General features: G+C 43.7%; 1 protein-coding gene across 1 annotated transcript in view; it reads left to right on the top strand.

Moving 5' to 3' along the window:
- LOC149859560 (uncharacterized) overlaps positions 1–26,720 on the top strand; it is a 197,853-nt gene that overhangs the window by 107,445 nt on the left and 63,688 nt on the right.

The raw sequence follows: 26,720 nt of genomic DNA, 5'->3' as shown, positions 1-26,720 counted from the left end.
CCCTTCCAGTATGATAGTTTTATCCAGTTTTCTTGTGTCTTTCTAAGTAAAACGTAGCAGTTGACCATTTCCAACTAGCCATTCATTTGTAGAATGATGAGAAATACTCTTTGCTTCCTACTTCAAGGGGGCACAGTGATTTTTAGGAGCCATTCAGGTAGCATTGCTTTTCCTCTAACAGATTCAAACAATACAATTTAAGAGTCTGTTATCTTTCACCTCTTATCATATTTTTATAAACTGTTCCATATATGGCTGTATCCTTGAACTGTGTTCTTCAAATCCTTCTTTCTCCACTCTTTCTCTCACCACAGTAGAAATGCCTGAATAGAATTCTCCTTGCTCACTCTTGCCATCATCAGTGCTTTAAGCCAACAATAAAGAATAAAAACTACTACTCTGTTTCATATAGCTACTGTACTTTCACCCTGAAGCATACCAAAGGAATGTGAAGGTTTCATATCTAGGCATCCCTTCGCCCACAGCAGAAATATTTCAGAGAATCATAGATAACTAGGGCTGGAAGGGACCTCAGGAGACCTAGACAACCCCCTGCTCAAAGCAGGACCAGCCCCAACTAGATCATCCCAACCAAAGCTTTGTCTAACCAGGTTTTGAAAATCTCTAAGGCTGGAGCTTCCACCACCTCTCTGGGTAACCTGTTCCAGTGTTTTACTACCCTCCCAGTGCGAAAATACTTCCTAATTTCTAGCCTAAACTTCCCTTGCTGCAGCTTGAGACCATTGCTCCTTGTTCTGTCATCTGCCACCACTGAGAACAGTCTAGCTCCATCCTCTTTGGAACTGCCCTTCAGGTAGTTTGAAAGGTGATATTAAATCCCCTCTCAGCCTCCTCTTCTGTAGACTAAATAAACCCAGTTCTCTCAGTCTTTCCTTTTAAGTCATGTGCCCCAGCCCCCTCACCATTTTTGTTGCCCTCTGCTGGACCCTCCCCACGTTCTTGACCACATCCTTTATGGAGTGGGGGTCCCAAAACTGAACACAGTACTCTAGAAGTGGCCTCGCCAGTGCTGAATAGAGAGGAATAATCACTTCTCTTGACCTACTGGCAACACAACTACCAATGCAGCCCAGTATGCCGTTAGCCTTCTTGGCAACTAGGGCACACTGCTGGCTCATATTCAGCTTATTGTCCACTGTAACCTCCAGCTCATTTTCTGCAGAGCTGCTACTTAGCCAGTCAGTCCCCGGCCTGTATTGGTGTCATGGGATGTTCCATCCTAAGTGCAGGACTTTGCACTTGTCCTTGCTGAACCTCATGAGACTTCTTCTGGCCCAATCCTTCAATTTGTCTAGGTCACTCTGAATCCTAGCCCTACCTTTCAACATACCTACTACTCCTCCCAGCATGGTGTCATCTGCAGATTTGCTGAGGGTGAACTCTATGCCATCTTCCAGGTTGTTGATGAAGACATTGAACAAAACCAGCCCCTGGGGCACTCACTTGATACCAGCTGTCAACTAGACATTGAGCTATGATTTACTACACTCTAAGCCTGATGCTCAAGCCAGTTTTCTATTTATCTTGCAGTCTATTCATACAGCCCATAGTTTCTTAGCTTGCCTGCGAAAATGCTGTGGGAGACTATATTATAAGCTTTGCTAAAATCAAGGTATACCACATCCACCTGTCTGCCCACATCCACAGAGCCAGTTATCTCATCATAGAAGGCAGTCAGGCTGGTCAAGCATGATTTGCCCTTGGTGAATCCATGCTGACTGTTCCTAATTACCTTCTTCTCCTCCAAGTGCTTAGAAATGGATTCCTTGAGGATCTGCTCCATGATTTTTCTATGAACTGAGGTGAGGCTGACTAGTCTGTAGTTCCCTGGATCCTCCTTCTTCCCTTTCTTAAATATGGGCACTAGCTTTGGCTTTTTCCAATCATCCAGGATCTCTCCTGATCTCCATAAGTTTTCAAAGAAGATAGCCAATGGCTTTGCAATCACATCAGCCAACTCTGTCAGCACCATCAAGTGCATCCCATCTGGCCCTGTGGATTTTTACATGTCCAGCTTTTCTAAGTAGTTCCTAAATTGTTCTTACACCCCTAAGGGCTGCTTACCTCCTCCCCAAATTGTGCTGCCTGGTGCAGTCGTCTGGGAGCTGACCTTGCCTGTGAAGACAGGGAAAAAAGCACTTCAGCCTTTTTTGTGTTCTCTGTCACAAGGTTGTCTCCCCCATTCAGTAAGGGACCCACACTTTCCTTGACCTTCCTCTTGCTACTGACATACTTGTAGAAACTGTTCTTGTTTCCCTTCATATCCCTTGCTAGCTGCAACACCAATTATGCTTTGGCCTTCCTGACTTCATCCCTACGTGTCCAAGCAATGCTCTTACATTACCCAAGCAATGCTTTTCATCCCTACATTGCCCAAGCAAAAATGTTATATACCTCCCTAGTTATTTGTCTAAGTTTCCACTTCTTATAAGTTTCCATTTGTGACTTGGCTTAACAGGGAACTCTTCAGTAAGCAAAACTAGCCTTTTGCCATACTTGCTAGTCTTCCTGCACATTTAGGATGGTTTATCCCTTTATTCTCAGTAAGCCTTCATTTAAAGTACAGGCAGCTTTCCTGGACTCCTCTCCCACTCAGTCTGTCTTCCCAGGAGATCCTGCCCACAAGTTCCCTAAGGGAGTCAAAGTCTGCTTTTCTCAAGTCCAGGGTCTTTACTCTGCTGCTCTCCACCCTTCCTTTCCTCAGGATCCTGAACTCTATCATCTTGTGGTCACTGCTGCCCAACATGCCTGTGTGAAGCAGGACAGTGATTTGATTCAGGGATTCAAATCACTGTCCGGATTCGATTCAGCCAAATCTGAATCTGAAGATTTTCAGCGCCAAATCTTATTTGGCCATAGACTATACAGGCAGGCAGTGCAGGTGGGAGCAGCCGGATGAGCCCTGGCTTGATCTGGCAGCCCTGGGAAGCCCTGCCTTACCTGGCTGCTCCTCTGTCGGGGTGAGGCAGGCAGTGCTGGCAGCTCCAGGAGAAGCCACAGGGGCTGGGGGGAATGTTTGGGAGCTGGGGAAACAAACAGGGGCTTCCCCCCAGCTCCTGTTTGATCCCCTAGCTCCCAATCATTCCCTCAGATGCCTGATCATTTCTCCCAGCCTCTGCAGCTTCTCAGTGGGCTGCCAGCACTGCCAGTCTCACCCCAGTGAGGGGCAGGGGGAAGGGCAGCCAGGGAAGCAGCTGGACAGCCTGTGGCTTGAGCTGGCAGCCCTGGGAGAAGCTGTAGGAGCTGGGGGGAAGCCCCTGTTTGTTCCACCAGCTCCTGATCATTCCTGCCAGCCCTCACAGCTTCTGCCAGGGCTGCCAGCGCTGTTTGCCTTGCCCCGGCAGGGGGGCAGCCGGGGGACCAGCCATATGAGCCGTGGCTTCCCCTGGGGCTGCTGGCTCAAGCTGGGGCTTGTCCAGCTGCTCCCACCAGCACTGCCTAATGCCTGCCTGTACAGTATGGCCAAATCTCTGAATCTCTTCAAATCTCTCTGAATCTATTTCAGAGGCTTCCAATTCAATTTGGGGAGATTAATGGGTCTCCTGATTTGATTTGGTTTCAGAGATTCGGTTGCTGAATTGAGCCAAATCTCCTCCGAATCGAATTGGCTACCAAAGCTTCGGACAACCCTACTGCCCAAGTTGCCATCCACTATACTACATTCCCCACCAATTCTTCTCTGTTTATGAGCAACAGATCAAGAAGAGCATAGCCCCTAGTTGGCTGCTTCAGCACTTGCACCAGGAAGTTGTCCCCAACACTCTCCAAAAATCTTCCTGGATTGCCTGTGCACTGCTGTATTGCCTTCCCAGCCAATGTCAGGGTGACTGAAGTCCCCCATGAGAACCAGGGCCTGTGATGGGGGCAACTCCTGCTAGCTGTCTGAAGAAAGCCTCATCCACCACTTCCTCCTGGTCTGGTGGTCTATAGCAGACACCCACCATGATATCACCCTTGTTGCTCTCCCTTCTGACCCTAACCCAGAGACTCTCAATATGTCTGTCTTCAGCTTCATACTCTGAGCAATCAGACCCCTGAGCAATCATATGGCTGTCTTCCATAAAGTGCACTCCTCCTCTTCTCCCTTGCCTGTCCTTTCTGAACAGTTTGTACCCATCCATGACAGTGCTTGAGTCATGTAAGCTGTACCACCAAGTCTGTTTTTCCAATCACATAGTTCTGTGACTGTACCAGGACTTCCAGTTCTTCCTGCTTGTTTCCCAGACTCCGTGCATTCGTGTACAGGCACCTGAGGTAATGAATTGATTACCCTGATTTCTCAAAAAGTATTGGAGCAGCTCCCCTGTTGCCCCCTCCTGCTTGCTCTTCCTCCAGGTCTCCCACTTCCCCACTTACCTCAGGGCTATGGCTTCCATTCCCTCCCCCCCCCACTTGTCCAATTCTGAACTGAAGCAGAATATTGGATAGCAGTATGACATAAGATAGTCCTGCAGTGAAAAATACGGTATCTAGCAGGCCTGTGCAAAGTGGCTTGTATTCGCTTTGGATTCAGCTTATTTGTGGGACAGCAATTTGATTCGGTGGTTCAAATCACTGTCCCGAATTGATTTGGCTGAATCTGATTTGCAGATTCAGCTGGCACTGAATTGGTCAAATCTCTGAATTGGACAGGCTCCATCCCCCGCCCTCTCTCCCAGCCCCATCAATGGCCCAGATGCCCAGCTCTTTAAAAAAAAAAAAAAAAAAAAAAAAGCCTGACTGCTTACGGGGCAGTGAGGGACAGTGGGGATTGTCCCCCCACCTGGCATCAGCTGGTGACTGGGGGCTTTTTTTTTTTTTAAGAGCCAGGAGCTGGGGGGGGTACTGGGGCACTCGGGGGGGGGGGGGGGGGGCTGGGGGAGCAGGAAGGGGATGGGGCCTGGCAATGGTCCTGTCCCTGCTCTTCCAGCCCACCCCTGCCCCTGCCCCCTACTTACCAGTACAGAGTCTAGGTCCAGCTTCCTGCAGCAGCGAGTGGGGACTGCCTGAATCTTCGAAGATTCAGAGAGCTTCTGATCGATTCGGACCTTTTTACTGGTCTCCCAGTTTGATTCGGATTCAGAGATTTGGCTGACGGATCATGCCAATTCTCCTTCAAATTGAATCAGAACCCGAAGCTTCGCACAGCCCTGGTATCTAATCAGATCTACAAACTGTAACTAACTTTGCCAGATACTCTCATCCTGTTTCTGCAAACGATGTTATTTCTTTAGCTCACATAGGCCAGATCTCAAAACAAGTTCTCTCAGCTATTTAGCCTGTTTTATATTCTCACTCTAGCTTGATGTTTCTAGTGTTCTTACTTTTTAATCTTTTATTTCTTCTTTTAAAATGCATTATGATCTTATTAGTAATGTTGATGTTCTCCTGGAGTTCATGAACTTTGATTGTGCTTTAGCTCAATCTGGTTGTTTGGCATTTCTAGCATGTTGCCATATTTTCTTCATATTTTTAGGTTTGCTGTGAATATTCTTGTCTCCTGTATCTCAGAACTTGCAACTGTTTGTAACTGATACCCCTCTCTCATCAGTCTGCTCTGCACAGATGAGAGTATAGATCATGATCAGGGACTTTCCTGTCCATTTCTTATCATCACAAAACAGCTCACTAACAGCTGCTCTTATCATATTCACTTACTTGGTACCAGTCACCATAGTAGGTGTGTACCTTGTAAAAGGCTAAGCTGAAATAGTCCAGAAAGCTCAAATATTCTACAGCTTTACCAGTCTGCCAGAAAATAAGGATTTAATGAGTCAGGGGCTAGGGACTGACATTACACATAAACCGGTTTAAGTGATCAGAAACTGGTTTAAACCTGTAACAACATGTTCAGTGCACATAAACCAGTATGAAAATGGCTGAAACCAGTTTGAGATGAACCTGATTGAATGTCAGACTTAACTGACTTGGTTCAAACCAGTTTATGCAGTGTCTGTCCCAGACCCCTTGCTGGTTTAAAATAAACCAGACCCACTCCCCCCCCCTCCCCCATGCCCCTGGCTTCTAGCCTGAGCCACTTCAGGCATGTGCCTGAATTTTTTTCAGTCCAGAGGGGATGTCTGTATGGTTACAAACCAGTTTAGCCTAGCCAGGTCAGACTAACCTGCAAAGATTCAAAAAGTCTAAGCCTGAATTGATTCAATGTCTGTCCCTAGCCAGGATGACTGATTTTTTGGCTCTTTGTGAGTAAACATTTTTTCCCCTCTTAGGTAGGAACCAAACCCAGGAGCTTCTAAGCACACTTCTGGCTCTAACTGAAGTCAGTGAGAGTTGAGAGCACTCAGCTGTTTACAGGATTGGTCCTTTACATCATGCATTTGAAAAAGTAATATTCCAGTCTGGTTCTGGGCTCACTAGGTTCCATAAAATCTTCCCCTGATTTGCTAGCATCCATATGCAGTGGATGTAAGGTAGTAAGACACTGAATTCTGACCTATGCTGTCTTTTGCTTGGGCAAAATACATTTTTGTTCATTTCCATAATGAAATAAATATGTTGCCATTATGGGAATACCAATAAAGAGACCAAAAAGGCTCAACCCTACCCCTTCAGTATTCAGATGCACAGATCAATACAGTAACCTTGAGCTCTGCTTCTCAGGCCCCCAGTACATACTCATTTAAAGGCACAACAGGAGCTGATCACAGATACCAAAAATTGTCTCCTTCTGCCATGCATATGGCATGGCAGGTGTGATTTGGAGATAGGGGATCAGATCCCAATTGCACCCTTTTTACTTGCCAGCACAGGGAGAGCCCAAGATGATACTCCTAGGTGCCCATGTGTCTGGGGCTAGGGCCAACAGTCAGCTAATTTTCAGCTCCAGCCTGGGCTAGCAATTAACTACTTGTTGGCCCAGCCATACTGGGGCCAGTTTGAGAGCCCACTGTGGTCTCTGGCTGAAGCTGACAATCAAGAGCTTGTTGGTCTTGACCCAGATCTGCTATATGTTCAATTTTAAAGCACTATACAAGCCATCCATAAAAATGTATTATATTATATGCCACTATATTGCCTTTTTATGATACCTTAAGTTGGGTGGGAATGGGGGTGGGGAGCAGGGGGTTGTGTGTAGCACTGTTGCCATTTATGCTGTGATTATTCTATTAATTATGGCACAAATGTACTGTGTATCAGGGGCCTCAGTTCTCTATAATTGTCCATTGTCAAACATACTCTAGATGTGTTCATTGCTTTACCCAATTGATTAGAAACAATCTAGCCAATACTATCTCTGTGAAGATGAGACTAAAGTAGAAGATGGGTGTAGAAGGGTGATGAGGTTGAAAATACTATAATAATGCAGGATCACGTGATTTTTTTTTCTCTGGTTTTTCCATTTTCTTCTACCTAGAACAGACCTGTTGAATGAGGATAGCCATCCTAAGCTGAGGCCAGCCCGGATTCAAACTCTTTGGGGAGATGGTAGCCTTCTTGACTGGAAGCATTGTTCTCTCCCTATGAACAGCTATTGTCTTAAAGGAAGGGAAGCTACTTTGTTTAAATAAACAAAAAGGAAAATGACCGCCATTTCTAATTAAGGCAAAAATAAGGGTCTTTTTTTGCCTTACAAGATACAACTTTGAGGAAAACAAAAAATTCTTAAAATTGCAAAACCATAAGAGTACAAGTTTAAGCAACTTGGTGGTCATTGTTATTTTCATGGCGGATTTCATATCTATACACCCAGGTTGTACATAAGATGTGAGGAGAAGGATGTGTAAGTAATATGAAGATGATGTTTAAAATCTTTAATTTTCATGTGTTTTTATAAGTAAATGTTTCAGACAAAGGTTTCAAAGGCAGCCAAAACTTGGTTAATTCCTTATCCATTTTTCTTGCAGGCCCACATAGTGTTGCCTTTGCTTGGTTGTGGGTTTAGTGGTAGGTGGCCTAAAAGCCCAGCTCCAAGAATTACTCATTTCATGATGATTTTAGCTTTGTGGGTCACTTACACCTGTGACTAAGGAGAAAACTTGAAAGTGTGACCCCAAATATTCACAGTCTGAAATAAAATTTTTAAAAAGCACCTAAACATTAATTGTAACAAATGTTATAAGTCAGTTCCCTTTTTGTATTGGTTTGGGCTCATAGGTTTTTAAACATCTGATGCTGGCAATACTGGATTGCTTGTAAGTGTCAGAGAGCTCGAAAAGCGTGGGTTCTTATTCAGCTTCCCTGAAAGAGAATAAGATTGTAAGTATTGAGCCAGATACGAAAAACTCAGAGAAAGTTGTGGCAGTTAGGAATGGTGGGGCTATCATTGCTATTTTAAGTCAGCTTTTGGCTATGGCACCCAGCAGTACTTTTATGATGGTGCAGACACTTTGACCATCATTATAACTGAGGCAAATAACATAACACTAGCCTCCAGCAACAGTAATCTCACTGTGCAGATGCTTGAATTTTTTTAATTTATTTCTTTTAGTGAAGCTCAATCAAACTTTTAAACAGTCCCTGAATCAGCAATGTAAAGAGTCAAAGGGAAGCAGGAGGATCTGGGCAAAAGAGAGGAGGAGACTGCTTTTAAATTATCCTTTAGAGTCCTGTCTTGATACCTCTTGTTGGGCTGAAGGATGGATTTTTTTTCTGTTAATATTATTAATAAAAAAGAAAAGCCTAAACAGCAGTAAATAATAAAAAATCCATCTTGAAAAGCAGCCTGGCTTAAATATCAATATAAATATATTGATATTTATATCTTTTTTTTTTCTGGTATCAAAGTTTTTCTCTCCCTTTCTTATAGTTACTGTATGCTGCTATCTGTCTATTGGTGTTAATTTGGTATGTTCTTTGAACACGTTATCATTTCATCCTGTTTCCATTAGATTAGACTATTGTCACTTTCTCTCTTGGTCTGCTAGAAAACAAATGCATGTTTGACTTCTTGTTATATCATTTATCTGGGTCAGGGCTGTCCAACAACAACATGACCAGAGACTGAACTTTGCATGTATGCTGTGGGGGTGGGCTCCTGGGATTTCCCTGCCCCTGCCAACTCCCCCTTTTTCCCCATGCAGGCAGTGCCAGCAGCACACAAACCCTTCAGAGCATGGGCAGTACATAGCTTATAACACTTTGTATTCTATCCTCCAAGTCATTAAGGCTAGGGACAGAAGTTACACACAAACCAGTATAAGTGATTGGAAATTGGTTCAAATCTGTAACACAACAGAAGTTCAGTGCACATAAACCGCTTTCAAAATGGCCAAAACTGGTTTAAGATAAACCTGGATGTAGTATCAGATTTAACTGATTTAGTTTAAGTTGGTTTATTGAACTTTTGTCCTAGATCCCATCCAATTTTAAGTTAACGCAGAGTTCCCCAGCATCCCAGGATGTCTTGCATCTCCCCCACAAACCCCTCCCCACCCCCACCTCGCCTTGCAAGGTAGACAGGCTAACCTTGGCCAAAGCAGTGTGGTTCAGCTGAGCAGGGAGGTGTGCCTGGTTTCTGGCCTGAGTCGCTACAGGCATTTGGCTATATTTCCAGAATCAAAAGTGAATGCTTGTTCACTTGCTTATCAGTTCGGTCTGTACAGCTTAGACTACCCTGCAAAGATTAAATACATTCTGCCTCAGGTTTTTTTGACTGTCTGTACTTAGCCTTTTTGTATGACTTTGGTCATCCATGAAGTTAACAAGTGCAAGTGATAAGTATTGCTACTATATTCCAGTGCTTGTTTGAGATATTGTTTCAGCTTGTTTGCAAACTTCAGTAGAGAACAAGTCCATCAGTTCACATTTGGAAGTTTTTTTGTTTGTTTGTTTTTGTTTAACAACTTTTTAAGGGTTAGAAAAACGTGGACCTTGTGTATACTTCAAAAAGGTTTGCTAGCAAACTCTTTCCAAGAACAACTGGACTGAACAGATAGCTGTGGAATAACTTAGGAAATCATCAAATCCTGTGTTTGTGCAGGGGGTTGGCTTGGATGACCCTTGAAGTCCCTTGCATCTCTGATTTCCAAAATGTTTTGTTCTTGTGTTTAGAAAAGTAACAAAGACACTATAAACATATTTTTTCCCTCCTTGCTAGAGTTATAAGCCACACTGCTTTGCTTGGGTTTTTTGCTGCGTACCTTATCTTCCATTCTTCTTTTGCTACTTTTAGTTATTTTAAAAAAAGTTTTCACTTTCTGCATGCCATGTAGTAGATATTTTCAATTTACTGAGGGACAAATGGAAGTCTCTCACACATTTGACTCCAGAGTAAATGTTAACATCTTTTTCACGGACAGAAAAAGAGAGTTAAACATCGATACAATCAAAGGAAACAGTACATCTGCAGTATTGAAACATCATGGATTTACCAAGGAAAATAGCAGGAGACATGACATGAAATAGCAGAATAACACCATAATAATGTTTGCATTTCTATAAACTCCTTTGTTTAAAAAATTCTGGATGCTTTAGAGAAATGAACACATTTAACCTTTGTGAAGGAGGGGAATAATATCATTATTGATGACATGCTATCATTTAAATAGTGAAACTGAAACACCAAGTTCAGTGACTCCCTGGCTAGAGGCAGAAATTACACTCTGAACAGTATGTGATAGGAAACTGGTTCAAACCTATAACAGAACAGAAGTTCAGTGCGCACAAACTGCTTTCAAAATGGCTAAGACCAGTTTAGGATAAACCTGGATGGTTGTAATATTGAGCTTAACTGATTTAGGTTAAATCAGTTCATTGAACTCCTGTCTCAGATCTCCTCCAGATTCAAGTTAACTCATAGTAGTGTAGCATCCCAGGATGTTTTGCACCCCCCACCCCCCCAAACCCTTGCAGGGTGGACAGGCTAGTCTTGACTGAGCAGGGAGGCATGCTCTAGTACCTTCCCCCTCCGCCCCAGTTTCTGGCCTATGCCACAGCAGGCGTGTGGCTGCACTTCCAGAATCACTTGCTTATCAGTTCAATCTTTGCAAGTTAATCTAAGCTGTGAAGATTGAATCAATTCAGCCTCAGGCTTTTTGACTTCTGTGTTTAGCCCCAGAGTTGCAGGGAGATCTAGGAACAGGCTGCACCCTAAACCCAAGTCTGTACTTTAAGCATGGGACCAATCTCTCAGTGCTACAGGTAAAATCTGCTCATTCACCATTTTAGTTCAGTAGATGTATCCCATCAGAAGAAAAACATTTTTTCATGTTTTCTGCTTGCTCTCCCCCAGGGATTGATGTATGTCCATATCTGATTACAGAACTGCAGAAGCTTTTGGTTAGTTTTTTAAAGATTTGAAATTAGTACAGATTCTTTACACTAAAGAGGCCATAATGTAGTTTGTTTTGTTCCCCTCTCCCCCCCACCCTAGTCTTCTCTTAGATTCCAAATACATTTGTTGTAAAAGAAAAATGTGTCTACTCCTGTCTGTGCCTGTCGTACACACCCTCCTTCCCGGTCCCAAATGAATCACTGCTCTACTGCATCATGCTGCCTAGTGTTATTTCCCCACCACCGCTGTGCTTTACTACACTGGCACCATCACTGCCTTGGAGGAGTCCCTGGGTTCCCCTGGCCATGGACATCCTTGGCTCTGAAGTGTCTCATCTTACCCTACACCCAGGGATGGGATCAGCCAGCAGAAGCAGGAGGGAGGAGGACCCTAGAGATTCCAGTGGCAGCAGCTGGAGAGTAACAGAGGAAATGGTGCCCAGATCAGGAGTCTGGAGGCTGCTGTTTAACTTTTTGGGGGCCAGATGCATGGGTCAGCAGTTGAACAACTGTTTGAAGCAACATCCAAGTCCATTTCAAATTCTGACACAACTTCCCCAGTTCTAGCCAAAAATACTGTTTCAGTGGTTTTGTGCCCTTGACATAAATAAGCAAACTGGTTCCAGTTTATTCAGTTTTTCATTTTGCTGGAAATGGAATGTCTACCTTTGTGTCATTTATCAGAAAGTTATGTTTAATAGGGCTGTGCGAAATTTTGGCAGGCATTTTGTTTTGGAGGCGTTTCGGCCCGTTTCAGCACCCAAAACACCAAATACAAAATGAAACGAAATGGAAGGCTCCAAAACATCTCCAAAATTAAACAAAACGATCTGACCTGTTTTGGATGTTTCAGAATGTTTTGGGGGCAAGCTTGTAGGGATAACAAACTCAGAAGATGTGGGGGGGAGGACTGCGCTGATATGGACATCTGTAGCTAGTCAATGTCTGTGATCTGCCCCTGAGGTCCCCTCCAATCCCAGTGCCTTGGGGAAAGGACAGCAGCCTGCTGTCATCCCGCACACAGATCTGGGGCCCACGGCCCCTGGGAGGAGTCTGGCACAGCCCTGCAGCACTCCTGGGGGCTGCAGGCCTCTGGATATGTGTGCAGGATGACAGCATGCTGCCGCTGCTGGTAAGTGATACAAGTTTTGCTTTGAACAGTTTGAGGTGCAGTTTCACAAAAACGCCTGCACCTATCTCCTTGACTCTTGGCAGGCTTCATGCCCTTGTAAGGGGCTACCATCCCTGCAATTTTCATCTGAATCAGGCAAGAAATGACAAAAGTTTTAGGCATTTTAGTGATTCCCCATTATAGCTTATGGCCAAATCACCAAAACAGTGTTGAAACTCCAAAACAGATTTGGCTGAATTGAAATGGAACAGTGATCCGAAACATTGAAATGAATCGCTGTCCTCCGAAATGGCTGAATCCAAAACCAAAATGAAACATAGCTGTTTTGCATACCCGTAATGTTTAACTGGGAGCAGAGCCAAGCACTTTACCTTTGTAGGGCATTGGGTATCAGTAGGAAGAATCCTCTTGGATTTAAAAATAATAATATTCCTTTTTGGTGAAGATCACGGATGTGTGTCTTTATACCTGGGATTAGATCATTTAAAAATTACTATATTTTTAGGCTGGGCCGGATTCAATTTTTATTGATAAATGAGGATTTAACCTGACACTCGGACTGATGGGAATACGTATCTGGCAGTAATCATTGAAATTTATAGAAAGGGAACATGGGGTGGATCTGGGACGGGGGCAAGGAAATCTGTGGTAGGGGGCGCTGCACATGCATGCTCACACACACAGCAGCTGCTGCAGGGAGGGTTGGGGGAGCTCCAGCTGTGCTGCCTGCACACTGCTCCTCTGGTAGTAGTTCAGACAGCTGCTTTAGGAGCTGGGTGTTGTGCTGGGAAGGAGGGTTGGAGGGGCATGGCTGTTAGCAGCCAAGGCAGCCCAGTACCATCAGCCGTTTTGCTCTGCCTAGGTCCCAGCCAGGGATCAGGTGCCAAACTCCCAGAGAGTCTGGGCCAGCTTCTGTGCAATCAGGGCAGCGGCCAAACTCCTGGTGAGTGTGGCCCAGCCCCTGCATGATTAGGTATGCTTTACTGATTGATGGATATTTATGTTTTTTGTTTCAACGTGATTTTTATAAAGTGTTTAACAATATAGTATCATTAATAAATTGTCTGCCCTCCACACCCTTAATTTTGCACAATTCTGAAAATTTAAATTAATAAAAATTTATAAATCTAAAGCCCAGTTTTGGTCCCCACACCTCAGAAAGAATATAGAAGAACTAGAGAATGTACAGAGAAGAGTAGCAAGGATGATTAATGGTATGGAGGGACTTCCGTGTGAAGGACGACTAAAGTCCTAGTCAGTTTAGAAAAGAGACACAGGAGACATGGTAAGGGTTTGCAAAATACTAAATGGTGAAGAGAAAGTAATTAGGGATTTATTTTGGGATCCTATCACTCCAGCTGACTTCCTGCCCTTTGGGCAGGGGGCTGGACTCGATCTTTCGAAGCCCCTTCCGGCCCTAATGGCTATGAAACGCTTAAAAATAAACATCAATTTTAGGTGTCTATATATAGAATTCTGCCAAGCCTATGTAGTTTTCACTTCACTTTCACTCACTGGAGAAAATAAAATGTCCTGGTATATCTTTTCATTTTTACTTCACTCATATTTCAATTCATGCAAGTTTATCATGCATTGTATTAAATTGTATCCTCAAATTGTTTTACAGAGTTAATTTAAAGAGTAACAATAAAACATAAATTAACAGGTAAAGGCATGAGAGACAGATGTTTTCAAAACATTTTGAAAATGAGGCATAGAGAGAGAGAGAGTGAAGAGCTATTTTTTATGTAGCAAGAGCCGCAGCCAACCCAAAATCTGGAGGGGTGAGTAGACTTTTTTGATCTGTTCTGCGAAATGGTATGAATAGGTAGAGAGGAGGTTGGTGCTGCATGAGTTGGAGGGAGCGAGCAGACAAAGGACTTGTCTGAAGATGAGACTGATGGTGGTTCCTGGTTCACTTGTTCTCTTGTCTGCCACATCTTGTTTTGTATTACTCTTGGCTTTAAGCAGCGGCACTTATTTAAATTCACTTTAATTTAAATTAGAGTGACCATATTTCATAAGTATCAAAACAGGACACTCCACTCCTCCAGCTGCTTTCCAGTATGCTCACCTGTCTGAGTTCTGCTCTTAGCTGATCATGCTGGAGAGCATGCAGGGAGGGGAGAGGGTGTCTGCACACATGGCTGAAAACAAGACAAAGGTGTTCATTTGACCAAACTGACAGGACTTCTGGTACAGGTGAAAACGGGACATATGGTCACCCTATATAAAGGTGGCATCGGTATACCACTTTCTACTACGGCGGTCTTGGGAGCAGCTGCTAGCCTTGTAATTCCCCCTGAGCCTCTAGTCCTGCACTAAAATATGTATTTCCTAAAACTTAATCCTCTTACTCCTTTAGTGTCATGTTTATACAGATGAAAAAATGGGCAGAGAGGTTTCTGTACACAATGAAGACTGAATATTTTACCGCCTTTCTCAACCCCCTAATCTCCAAACAGAGAGAAAAATGAGGTAGTGTCTAAGGCAAGACCATAGGTAGTATATGTGTAGAGACAGTATAACAAGCAGTTTCCCCCCGCTGCCTGTCCCATCCCTGTCCCTCCACTTCTCTCTCCCCATTACGCCTACCCTGCCCCCCACCCGCCACCACCTCAGACTGCCCTGATTTCCCCTTCTGTTCCTTGCTCCATGCTGCTTCTGTCACCCACAGCCTCAAGTCCCCGTTCCCCTTCCTCCTGTCTTCCCCACTCACTCCCTGCCCCTTTCCTTTGCTCCAGGCCAGGAGACTCCATCCCTGCTGCAGCATGTGGCATGGAGCATGGGTCCAGTCTGGCCCCTATAGCAACAGCATGAAGCCAGCACTTCAGCCTAGTCCTGTAGCAGCAGCACTGACTCCCCACCATGGCTGTTATGGGACCCCAACTGGAATATCATTGCTAGATCCGCGCTGCTGCTGTGCGGGTTGGGCTGGACCCATTCTCCGTGCCCCAGGCTGCAGCATGGACGGAGCCTGCCAGCATGGAGCAAAGGCAGGGAGTGCGGCAGAGGGGGAGAGAGGGAGAAGTAGTGTGGGGTCGAGGGGGTAGGACTGGGGGTTGCAGGGGAGGAGTAGCAGGCCATACAGAGGCAGCAAGGAGGCAAGCAACACAGCCCCAACCACCAGAGCTGCAGCAGCTGCCTGCCCCTTTCCCTCACCTTATGTTCAGTTGTAAGGCTTGGGGCTCTCTTCCCCATGTTAAATGGGAGAAAAAACCTTGTCTTCTAATCGAGTAAATATGGTATGTATCTCTAATGTATTTTATTGCACATGTGTTTTTAAGACCAGTTTTCTGATCAAATTCCAGTTTGGGGATTTGCAGCTGGAAAAAAAAAACCTAACATAAGAAACCTGAATTGTATCCCACTAGCTCTGACAGCTTCTCTGTGAAATCCACCTTTCTACAAAGGGCCTGCCCAAGCACTGTGCATGACAGGAATCCCACTTTTAGCTGAAAACACCCTGCTTCCTCCCTCTGGGTGAAATTCAGCAGTGATCAATACTACCTACGCATTTTAGGCAAATAGTGTACTTAAAACAGAAATGGCATGTGACCTTGGACAGATCAACTGATCTCCCCATGTTTCCTTTGCTGCTAAGTAATGATAATGGGATTTTGCCTGCTTCAGAGGGCTGATGCAAAGCTCAAACCGTTGTTTTTGGAAATTTTTTAGTGTAAGAAGCTGTGCAACTGTGCAATGCTTGCACAAAACCTTTTGTAGCTTAGATGACAAAGTTGTTTGCTCCTTGTTTTAACCTGCTACATCATGCTTTTTTGAGTGCTAAATTATATCACTCCAGAAGAGCAGAAGAGTGCTGTGGAATCTTTCAGGAGAAGTGTTCGCTTTTCACAAAAGTTTTGATCCTTTTACTACAGCCTTATTTTCTGTGGCAGATTGTAGAGTACAAGTCATCTACCTATTTGCCTGGGTTGTTACAAGTTTGAGAGACTTCTCTTCTATCATCCTCTTTTCAACTTCCTGTACTGACTAGGCAATATCTCCAAAGTTACTAGCATTAGATGTTGCTAATAAGCTTTAAAGATAGGAAAAGTGGTAGTGGTTTATAAATAGGGACCTACCAAATTTTGCAATTGAAATGCTGGCAAAACCCACAGAAAAAGAAAATGCTGTCTTCTCAGAGGGAGCCAGCAGTCCTCAGTGTGTTGCAGCAATGTGGCAGGGTGGGAAAGGAAGGGCTGCTCTCTCAAAGGGCTGTAGGCAAGATGACTGCTGCCGCTGGGCTGCCTATCATGTGGCCCTTCCCGTCTTCAGCAATCAGCAGTGAGGGGTGGGATTGCATGGCGGACACCTGGAACCCAATCGGCAGTGAGGCGTGGGACCACTGGGGCTCCTTAGCCAATAAGGAAAGGGAGTACCATACTCTGCCAGGAAAATGGTTTCTCCCATGGATTAGGTAGGTCCCTATTTATATGAGAGTTTTCTCAGTCTTGTTTGTAACTGAAACACAAAGGATCCTTAAAAACACTTTGGGTAATCTTCAAAGCAGTTGTGAGAAATTTGGTCAGCTACTTTTTGGTTCAAATGTCTGAGCATTAGCAGGTGCATGACAAACAGGTCCAGGGAGGTGGTACTTTCCCTTTATATGGCATTGGTGAGGCCTCAGCTGGAGTACTGCATCCAGTTCTGGGTGCCGCACTTCAAGAGGGATGTGGATAACCTCGAGAGGGTTCAGAGGAGGGCTACTCATATGGTTAGGGGCCTGCAAGTAAGGACCCTATGAGTAGAGTCTCAGGGACCTGGACCTCTTCAGCCTCTGCAAGAGAAAGCTGAGAGGTAATCTTGTGGTCACCTACAAATTCATCGGTGGAGTGGGGGGCAGGGGCAGCAAGGGACAGGAGATGCTCTGTTCACCAGGGCACCCCTTGGAATAACTAGGAACAATGGCCACAAACTCACGGAGAGAAGATTTAGGTTAGACATCAGGAAGAACTTCTTTACAGTAAGGGTTGCCAAAATCTGGAATAGGCTTCCGAGGGGGATAGCGCTCTCCCCTACCTTGGGGGTCTTTAAGACAAGGCTTGACATGCACCTCGTTGGAGTTGTCTGACCCCGGAGCTTTTTGCTGCCCAGGGCAGGGGGTCAGATTCAGTGATCTGCTAGAGTCCCTTCCAACCCAAATATCTATGAATCTATGAATTTTTATCTTTTTTTAAATATTCTCTTAAACCAAGTGTTTAAGGGGGACAAATTAGATTAGATTTATTATAATTACATTTCAGAGTTATTCAGAATAGACATGTCTTTACCAAAACATTAGGTTTAAATGCTTCCCAGTTTTTGTGATATTAAAATTCAGATATTAGTTATGTGAATAGTTTATTGTATTTTCAGGATAAGCTGAAAATCTTATTTCAGCCCTTACACATTTTCTTTGTGAGCACGTCTTCATGGGGTTGGAAGGGATCTTATAGTGTAATGCTCTGTAGAACTGCAGGATGTGCTATTCCTAAACCACCCTAGACGCATGCTTTTCCAGTCTTCTCTTGAAAACTTCCAAGGAAGGAGATTTTATGACTTCCCTCAGCAGTCAGTTCTATTGTCCTGATAGTTTTTATAGTTAGAAAGTTTTTTCTAAGATTTAATGTCAGTCTGCTTTGGTGCACTTTAAACCCACTCCCTCATGTCATGTCTTCTACGGCAAAAGAAACCAGTTATTTTTCCCTCTTCTTTGTGCCCATCTTTCAAACACTTAAACTGCTATCATGCACCCCTCTATTTTTCTGTTTGCCAGACTTAAGATACCTAGTCTCAGCCTTTCCTTGCATAGCTAGCATTTCAACCCCCTTTTCATTTTTGTTATTTGCCTCTGGATCCTCTTCAGTTTCTTTATATCTTTCTTAAAATGTGATGCCAAGAGTAAGACGTAATACTATAGCAGAGGCCTAACCAGTGCTGAATAGAATGATACTATGACTTCCTGGGTCTCTTGCATACAATACTTCTGTTATTTCAGGCTACACACTTCTTCATTTTATATTTTTTGCTTCTCAGGAACAGGCTCATGCCTATACTGTTTTTCCAGGGTGGAACCCCACAATTCACCCTACTTTCTGAGCATGCACTCGGATCACAAGAGCCCTATTCAGCAATAATGCATCCTCTGCAGTTCCAGTGGGTATTTAAACCCAGCTGTAGACTTTTCTTTGGGCACCTGTGACCAGTATGAAAAAAAGCATTGGCCTAGAACTGCTTCTTCAAAAAAAGTATTTAATTATCCACAGGAATAACAGGAAAAAAAGGTTAATATACACTTTGTATTGTATAAAATTCAGTATTTTTGTAATTTTAGATAGGTCACATTCATCCTTTTGTGATGGTCTTTATTCAAGCACCAAATCATAACTTTTATAAACTAGTGCATTTATCTGGATTTGGACTAAAATGTTTTGATATGTGTCAATATCTTTCCAAGTGTATGATCATCAGCAGGTCGTCTTTTCTAATATAGATCAGTTCTTGCAGCTCCGTTTGCATCCTAAGCTATTGTTTCTTCAGCATGTTCTTCCACACTGGCTACATCTACACACCTGTTTTACTAATTGCTTGTGGAGTAAAGCATCACCGCCCACATGAGTGATAATATATATAAGCCACAATAAACTAGTATAGTATAGTTTAAATAGAATAAACCATAAGATAGTACTGTCATTATCTTACAGCAGAGTAATTAACTGCAGTTAAACACACATATAGATGCTGATCATGGGTGTAAATTGCGCCCAGTCAGCACAGCCAGCAAGGAGCTAGACTTCTGCCTGCAGGCCAACCACATGACTCTGCACTTTCAGCACCTCATGTCCCAACCAGCCACTCCACCACGGAGTTGAGGACACAGCAGGGCAGAAGTGGCCCTGGTGTAAACATGTAGACGCTGCACATAGGAATAGTTTACTCTGGCTTAAACTGCTCCAGAGTTTATTGCTTCAAATTAATTGCACATGTACATGCACCCTCTGAGAACTACAACTCATCACCATCAAATTAGTCTTCCCTTTTTGCCTTCCCAGAGCAGTTATCTAGTTGAATCAGCTAACCAGACTTGCAGTGGCTGCCCCCCAACAAATACTTCTTTTTCATCAGTTGAAATCTTCCAAGAGGCTTCTCATGAGAGAGTGCCTTTTTTTCCCCTGATCTTAAAACATCAAGGAGAACTTTGGTCTCCATATCTATTTTTGCTGATGACCAGATTGGCAATTTTGCCTCTCTGAGTCTTGATATATATAATTCACACACGTAAGGTATTATATATATTATTGCCCGTCAAGAGTGACTGATTTCAGGGAGTATTTATGTAGCCTGCCCTCGCCCCCCTGCTCATTCATCAGGTCCAGCTATGTAAAGACTCCCTCCACAGCCACCGCCGCCTTTGGCGCAGGGGCCCCCTTCCCCCTCCTGCCTCCGGCTGTTGGCAGGGCAGGGTGGCAGGGGGGCACTGCCACTGTGACCCCCCCCCCCCCACTTCCCTCCCTCCCTCCCTTCCTTCCCTGCTGCCTAGCCCCTCGCCACTTACCTCCCCCCTCCCTGCCGGCTGTTATGGGAGGCATTGGGGATAGGCTGAGAGGGGGCACCACCACTGTGACACCCTCCCTTTGCCCTCAAGCAGGGAGGCTTGGGAAAGCCCCGCTGCTCCGGCAGCTGGGGTGTGTTTGCCTCTGGCACAGAGTTCCTCGGCAGCAGCTCAAACTTGGGCCTGCACAGCCCAGACTCATGCAGCCAGTCACGGCCCATCCTCTCGGCGGCATATGCGCAGTTAGCTAAAAGCGTTACGAACTGACAGATATACAGATAGACAGACAGACTAAGCCCTTTGTTATATTAGAACACTATATATTATATACACACTAGAGTGTGTGTGTTCAAGAAAGTAATATTTTTTCTTTCTGTAACTTTCCTTTAGCACTTAAAACAGGCTAACATTATCAATTGCACTGCTTGTTTTCTGGTAGTGTCTGGAACCCCATTTGGGGATCATGGATACATTGTTGTGAGACATGTGGTAAAGACATGCAACAAAAAGATGCTCTTGTCCCAGAGGGCTTCTGGCCTAAGAATTAGACTTTGCAATTGACTCCATGCTGTCAAATTACAATGCTTATACTGAGTTTACTATGGCTCTCATCAAGTTATTTGTAAGAATGAGATCTAGGTAATGCCATTTGGGATTCCTGAAGCATTAATTTGGTTATTTGTAAATTTAGATGATAAAAGTAACTTTGGTCTTTTGTTGTTCATGAGTTGTCTGTGACCAGTTTTTGGAATCTTGTTTGAGCTGTAGAAAATACAGATCATTTAAGAAGTTCCAAAAAGATGTCAGGAGTTTACCTTTCATAAGCAAAGAAGTAAACGACCTACACAATTTGTCTTTGTTCTTTTAAATCAAGTTACTTTTACAGTAAAGAGCCTTTGTAAAGTCGTAAAATAATGAATTAATAAACTTGTGAAATGTATTCCTAAGTTACCTCAAATCAAAATTAGTTTAATTCAGTGGTTCTCAACCTTTTTGGTTTTGAGGCACCCCTCCATATCGTTTGTGAATTGAGTGGCACCTGATTTTAAAAATTAATTTATAGGTTACAGCAGGAGTGGGCAAAATATGACCTACAGGCCAGTTTCAGCCCACCAAATGATTCTACCCATTCTGTGGCTGCTCCTCAGAAGGAGAATCTATGCAACCTGTGCCACTTGGCCCCCTTGTCCTGGTACCCCCTTCCCTGCCCTGAGCATGCAGCTGGGCCATTGCTGCACTGTGCTCCCACCCACCACTTTGGGCTATATTAGGGCAGTTGGAGTGGCTAATATAGCTCCTGCTGACCCGGCCATATGCTTGGGACTTGGGGTGGGGGAGGGGATACAGGGAGAGCTGCAGGGATTTTGTGGGGGGTAGCACTCAAGAGCTCACCTAAACTTGCTAAGTTGCCCTCCAGAAGGGCATACATGGGCACTTCCCTGGGGGTAAATAGCAGCAGCACATAGTGGTGTCAGGGAGTGCCTGTGCACACACTCTGGCACATGGAACGTTGCCCCGGGTGGGGTAAGGGAGACTGGGACCAGCACCTGGGCTGGCCCCAGCAGCCTTACTGGGGTCCTGGGGGCCTCCTGAGGCTCCAGCAGTGGCGATCTGGGCACATGGACTCTGCCCAGCAGCTGGAGTGTGGCTCTGGCTGGCCAGGTTCTGGTTTCAGGCAGCGCACGCTGCCGCCACGTGTTCCACCCTGCTTCTTTTGTCATGTATTTTTTTGACACCTGGATACAAATTAGCAGTGCAGTGGATGCCTGCATGTACAGTGTGTGTGGCTTGTGGCATCACAGACGAGTCTGCGGCGCCACCATCTGCACGTTTGCACTCATTTGGATGCGTCCTAAGAGACTGTCACAGCAGGGACAGTCCTGTGCTGCCCCTGCCTGGCCACAGAAGCTGGGCAGTGCAGTGTTGCACCAAGTAGTGCATGTGGGAGGTGGAGAAGGGAAGGGGGTGAGTGGGGCAAACAGAATGGTGCTGTCCCATTTCTCACCACAGGAGCCCTTGCCAGGGCAGGCACAGCTCTGCTTCCCATTTGTATGGATCTGGGGGGAGGGGAGCAAACAGGGCACTAGGATCAGGGACCAGGGAGTTTGGCCAGGTGGATGCTGCTACCTGGAACTGACACCATTTAATTGGCAGCAGTAGCCTGGGTAGGCAAGACATAACTCCCCTTCACTCCCTTCATCTTCCCTTAGTTTATAGCAGCGGTGGGCCGGATACGGTCCACCAGGCCATTCCATCTAGCCTGCAGGGCCCCTAAAAATTTTAGAAAATTTAATATTTATCTGCCCTGGGCTGCCTGTCATGTGGCCTGCAATGGCTTGCCAAGACTCAGTAAGTGACCCTCTGCCCAAAATAATTGTCTGCCCCGGTCTACAGTGATTGGCCTCTTCCCTCCCCACCCCCCTTTCCCTGCTTAGTAAGCTCACTATCCCTCTTCTGCTAGAATTTCATGATTATTAAAGCTGGCTGTGGCATGCAAATAGCATGTCTCATGTTCATTTATGATCAGAAACATTTCTAAAATTATTTAAACATTTCTAAAACCATTTTATTTAATCTATGCAATCAGATTTTTGCACAGTCCAAGACTAGCTCTTTCAGAATAAGAAAACATATATTAGTTTATTGGAATACAGTATTTAGGGTTGTTAGATTTAAAATGGGAATGTAAAACTGGGTTGGGTGGAGAGGTGTGGGTAGGTGGGTTGTATGGCCAGACTTCATAGTACACTGTACTTCTCTGCTCCTAAACATATTGGCATGCCATCTCTCCACTGCACTGGGCAGCAGAATACTTCTTGCAGTGTCCTGAACTCTGTTCTTTGTTTCAAGCCCTTATCATTCTGTTTTATGTCATGTGTTCTGCTCCTCTTCCCCAGCAGTAGTTTAAAGTTAACTTCCAGTTATTTCCTTTCCACTGTGTCTCCAAGGTAACTTTTCATGTGCTGACAGTTCTTGATAGTTTATTCCAACCAATCCACGCATGGCTATGTGAACAACACCCATTTTTTGTTCTCCTGTCCCAGAAAAGAAATTTAACCCTTTCAGTACTAGTAGGTGGCATTTTTGGCCCCTAAAGCTAATACAGAATTTTCTCATGTTCTCCACATGTGGTTCAGAATTAATGTCATTATAAAGAATATTATTTCTAGGGTCCATATGTATGTGCTCATTTATTTTTTGCATGCTTGTAGGCAGAGACTTGCATAAAAAGAATATTTTGAAATTTCAATATCAAGCACTCAAAAGTTAAGAAATGCCAGTTTTATCTTTGCCCATGCAACCTTAGTTCTGCTCCATTTTGCATCTCTATTGTGCACTGAGTGAGGAAAGGCTTTTGTGGAAAAAAGTATGGAACTATGTAATTTAAATGGTGTAGCATAATATGTAAGGGAATTAAATATTTGCTTGGTAACACAGAATTTGGAATTCGGAAACTTCTGAGTGCTTGATTCTCCCCCCCCCCCCCAATTTAAGTAACAATATTCCTTCTAATGTAGGTTGTAATTATTTTCTATGTTTTTATTTTAAAAGAATAGGGTTAAACAAATTCCCTTACATGCAGTTGGAAACCTGAACCTTCAGCACCAACTTTGACTTCTAGAGTTAGAGGTCTAGCTCTGCTCCACAGTAGCAAGAGAAGATCGCTGTCCCTGGTGAAGGGAAGTTATGTACTGTGTCCAGATGGTGTTTGGGCAGAGTCTAGCTCAGCTCACCTCTCCCTACCCCTGCACAAACCTTGCTAAAGCTGCTTCAGCAGCACCAGGGCATATGTTAGCGGTGACTGGTAATGCTGTTTTGGCATCAGCATGAGCCTAGCATATTTTTGGTGATTATGTTAACGCACTGCTTTCGTGAGCAGACCAAGTGACTCAGAGGAAATGGATAGTTCTGAAAGTTTTGTATCTAAGCAAAACCCAAGTGCAAATTCACAGGATGAAGGAAAGGTACCATATTTACTTGAATATAAGATGATTCCCCAATAATTAAATTTTATGCATGGAAAATTTATAAATTTGTTATAATATTCCAGGTACAGAATCTAATTACTGGAGGTTTGCCTTGAATTTGTCCCCATCCCACTGCTACAGCAGAATTACAGACTGGTGCGGGGAGGAAAGGTCAGGTAGCTCCCTTGGCCTCTGCCCCCCATAATTTCTTCCCACTGCAGACCCTTCTCCAAATGAATACTGTCAGACCCTGTACTCCCTGAGGACATGCAAGGGGGAGGGGCAAATTTGAAAACACTAATTTTGAAATAAATATGCTGATAGTAATTTACATATAGTACCCATAGACTTAGTTCATCCAGAATTGATGCATTGTGTCTTTTTTGAAAACTGCTGCAAGTTTTAGCACAGATACTCCATGATCACACTTTTGAACGGCACTTTGGCACCTACTTTATATATAGTACAAACTATGCATGCTATTAGTCCAAAGCAAAAAGACTCATGATTGAACATGTAACTCATTGGGCTGGGCCCACCAGACTCAATAGTACTTCAAGCCATGCTGACCCAACAGCTCAGCACTGCTCAGTATGTGTGTGTGCACTCCAACTAACCACCACAAAGGATCCATGTTCTAATTAGCCCCCCATTCATGACTGGAACTGGGTGTTCTTGTCGTGAGTCCTGGGATCCTCCATAAATGTATATACAGATGAGACACAGGGCAGCTTAGTCCTCATGGAGAGTAGGGCTGTACTAATCGGATGCAACAGGCTGAAAGAGGGGGTGACAGAGGGATTTTGAGTTAACTGTTTGGTGTTCCATTTCACAGTGTTTGTCAGAAATTTAAGCCTGTTGAAGAAACAGGAATAATTTGAAATGGGAAAGAAAGGTGCAGCTCAGCTGTGGAAGCAAAGAGGAAGTTTAAATGTATTCAGCGTAGTGGCTCACCATGACTTTTTAAAAAGAGTTGTTACTGAGGGGGACTGCACTCAATAGGCGACCCAACATATCTTAATTCAGATGGGCTACATTAATATATTCTTCTGGTAGGTTCTTATCAGTATGTTTTTTCAATATGGGCCATGAGCTTTATAGCAATGCTCAGTGTTGGCTGCATTTCCTTAATTAGTAGTTTCCTTCCTTCCATTTCTGAGCCCATGGTACTTTTAGCAGCAGTTTAATTATACATATATAATTAGAGAAAAGAGAGAGACAATATACTTAGTGAGGTTTCCTTATATGCAAATATAAGATTGAGGGCCTTTTCCCCCCATGCTGAGTGGGGTGAGGGATGAACTTTTCTTGTAGTCAAGTAAATACGATACTTTTTTAGCTCCAGACTTTCCTCTTAGCACATATATTAAAGGGTTCCTGAAAATAAAGGAGATACTAGCAACTCCCAAGAACCTCATAGTGGAAACTGCTAGGTTACTTAAGTAGACTGCTATCAGTTCTCTAATAATATTAGTAGTTTTTTAAATTTTGTAAATACACAACCTCCAAAAATTTCTAAAGTCGATGACTGCAGATGTTACAGCAATTAATACAGAAAAGATCTAGACTGAATTATAAGAATTTGGTTCTGTGCTTTCTCATTTTTCTTGTCAATTTAAAACCAGTGACAACAGTATATCATATGAACTAATCCAGAATGTGTGGCTCTTGAAAAAGAGACTGATATAATTATATTTGACCAAAAACTGCTTTAATTAGAAGCTGTAGAGCATCACAGACAGATTTACTGTGAATATGCAATTTATTTATAACCAGTCCTCTCCAGGAAAAACTTTGGAAAAAATGCTGTATCAGTCTGTGTACAAGAATGAAATACAGTTCCGTAGAGGTCAGCAAATACTCTGCCAGCTGTAGTTTGCTTTACAGGTGCACGAACTAGACTGAAGAAGCCAACTAAGGTAACGGCTTAATTTTACTAGTTGAATATTAGTATTTGCAAACTTATTTGTGTATCTCAAATAGAAACCTCAGAAATACACTGAGTAGTATATACAGTAACTGAAGCACAGAAACTTAGGGTAATGAGATGAATAGGGACATGTAAAAACAGTAATCAAATTGCTGGGATGGCTTTTTGTTTGTTTGTTTGTTTTTAAGCGCAAAGTGTAATAATTCCTGAGCCTGTAATGATAACTAAATATTTCTCTTCATCTCATTAAGCAGTGAATGACACTTAGCTCATTCAAATGTGTTGACATCTTTTATCTGTCCCAAAATATCCCAATGACTGGAGTATAATTTCTGCCCCAGCTGTGCTGGAAGATCACCCTTGTGTTAGCACACGCTTCCCAGCTGATTGCTTAACAGAGTTTTCCCTGTATATCTAATGTGTGTTGATGCTGGAATCAAACTTGTAGATTACATTAGTTAATGGATGCAGTGGTGGTTGTAGATGCACTCAGCGCTTCCCTTTGTGAATTGCACCAATGATTTAACTCTGAGAGCATCACTCTGTTGCTTGCTTTAATATGCTGGTTCACTAGATGTATCTCAGCTTTAAGGTGCGTTCAACTCTGGCATCCGAGTCACCTTGTATTATTGTTCTTACACAACTGTCCACATCTGTTTGTGTTTTTCTTTAAAATTTTCCCTTCGTACAAGTCTAGCTGGCTTTTATTTACAGTTGTATGCTCTTCCTTCTATTCTCTGTTTTCTTTTTAGATGGTATTTTCAAAAGCACTAAAGCCCAAGTCCACAAAGGCCTCTTCATCTCCTATTTAGGCATATAAATATTTTTGTGGATCTGGGCCTTGCTCTTTGTCTAACCTTGCTTCTGTTGCCAATGATTATAAAACTCATGTTGATTGCAATGGGGGCAGTTAGGCCAAGGTTG

The sequence above is a fragment of the Crocodylus siamensis genome, chromosome 7, assembly GCF_052110815.1.
Source record: "Crocodylus siamensis isolate JL-2025a chromosome 7, ASM5211081v1, whole genome shotgun sequence".
Lineage (NCBI taxonomy): Eukaryota > Metazoa > Chordata > Crocodylia > Crocodylidae > Crocodylus > Crocodylus siamensis.
Note: the sequence above shows the minus strand (reverse complement) of the source record. Positions and strands in the feature narration are given on the sequence as shown.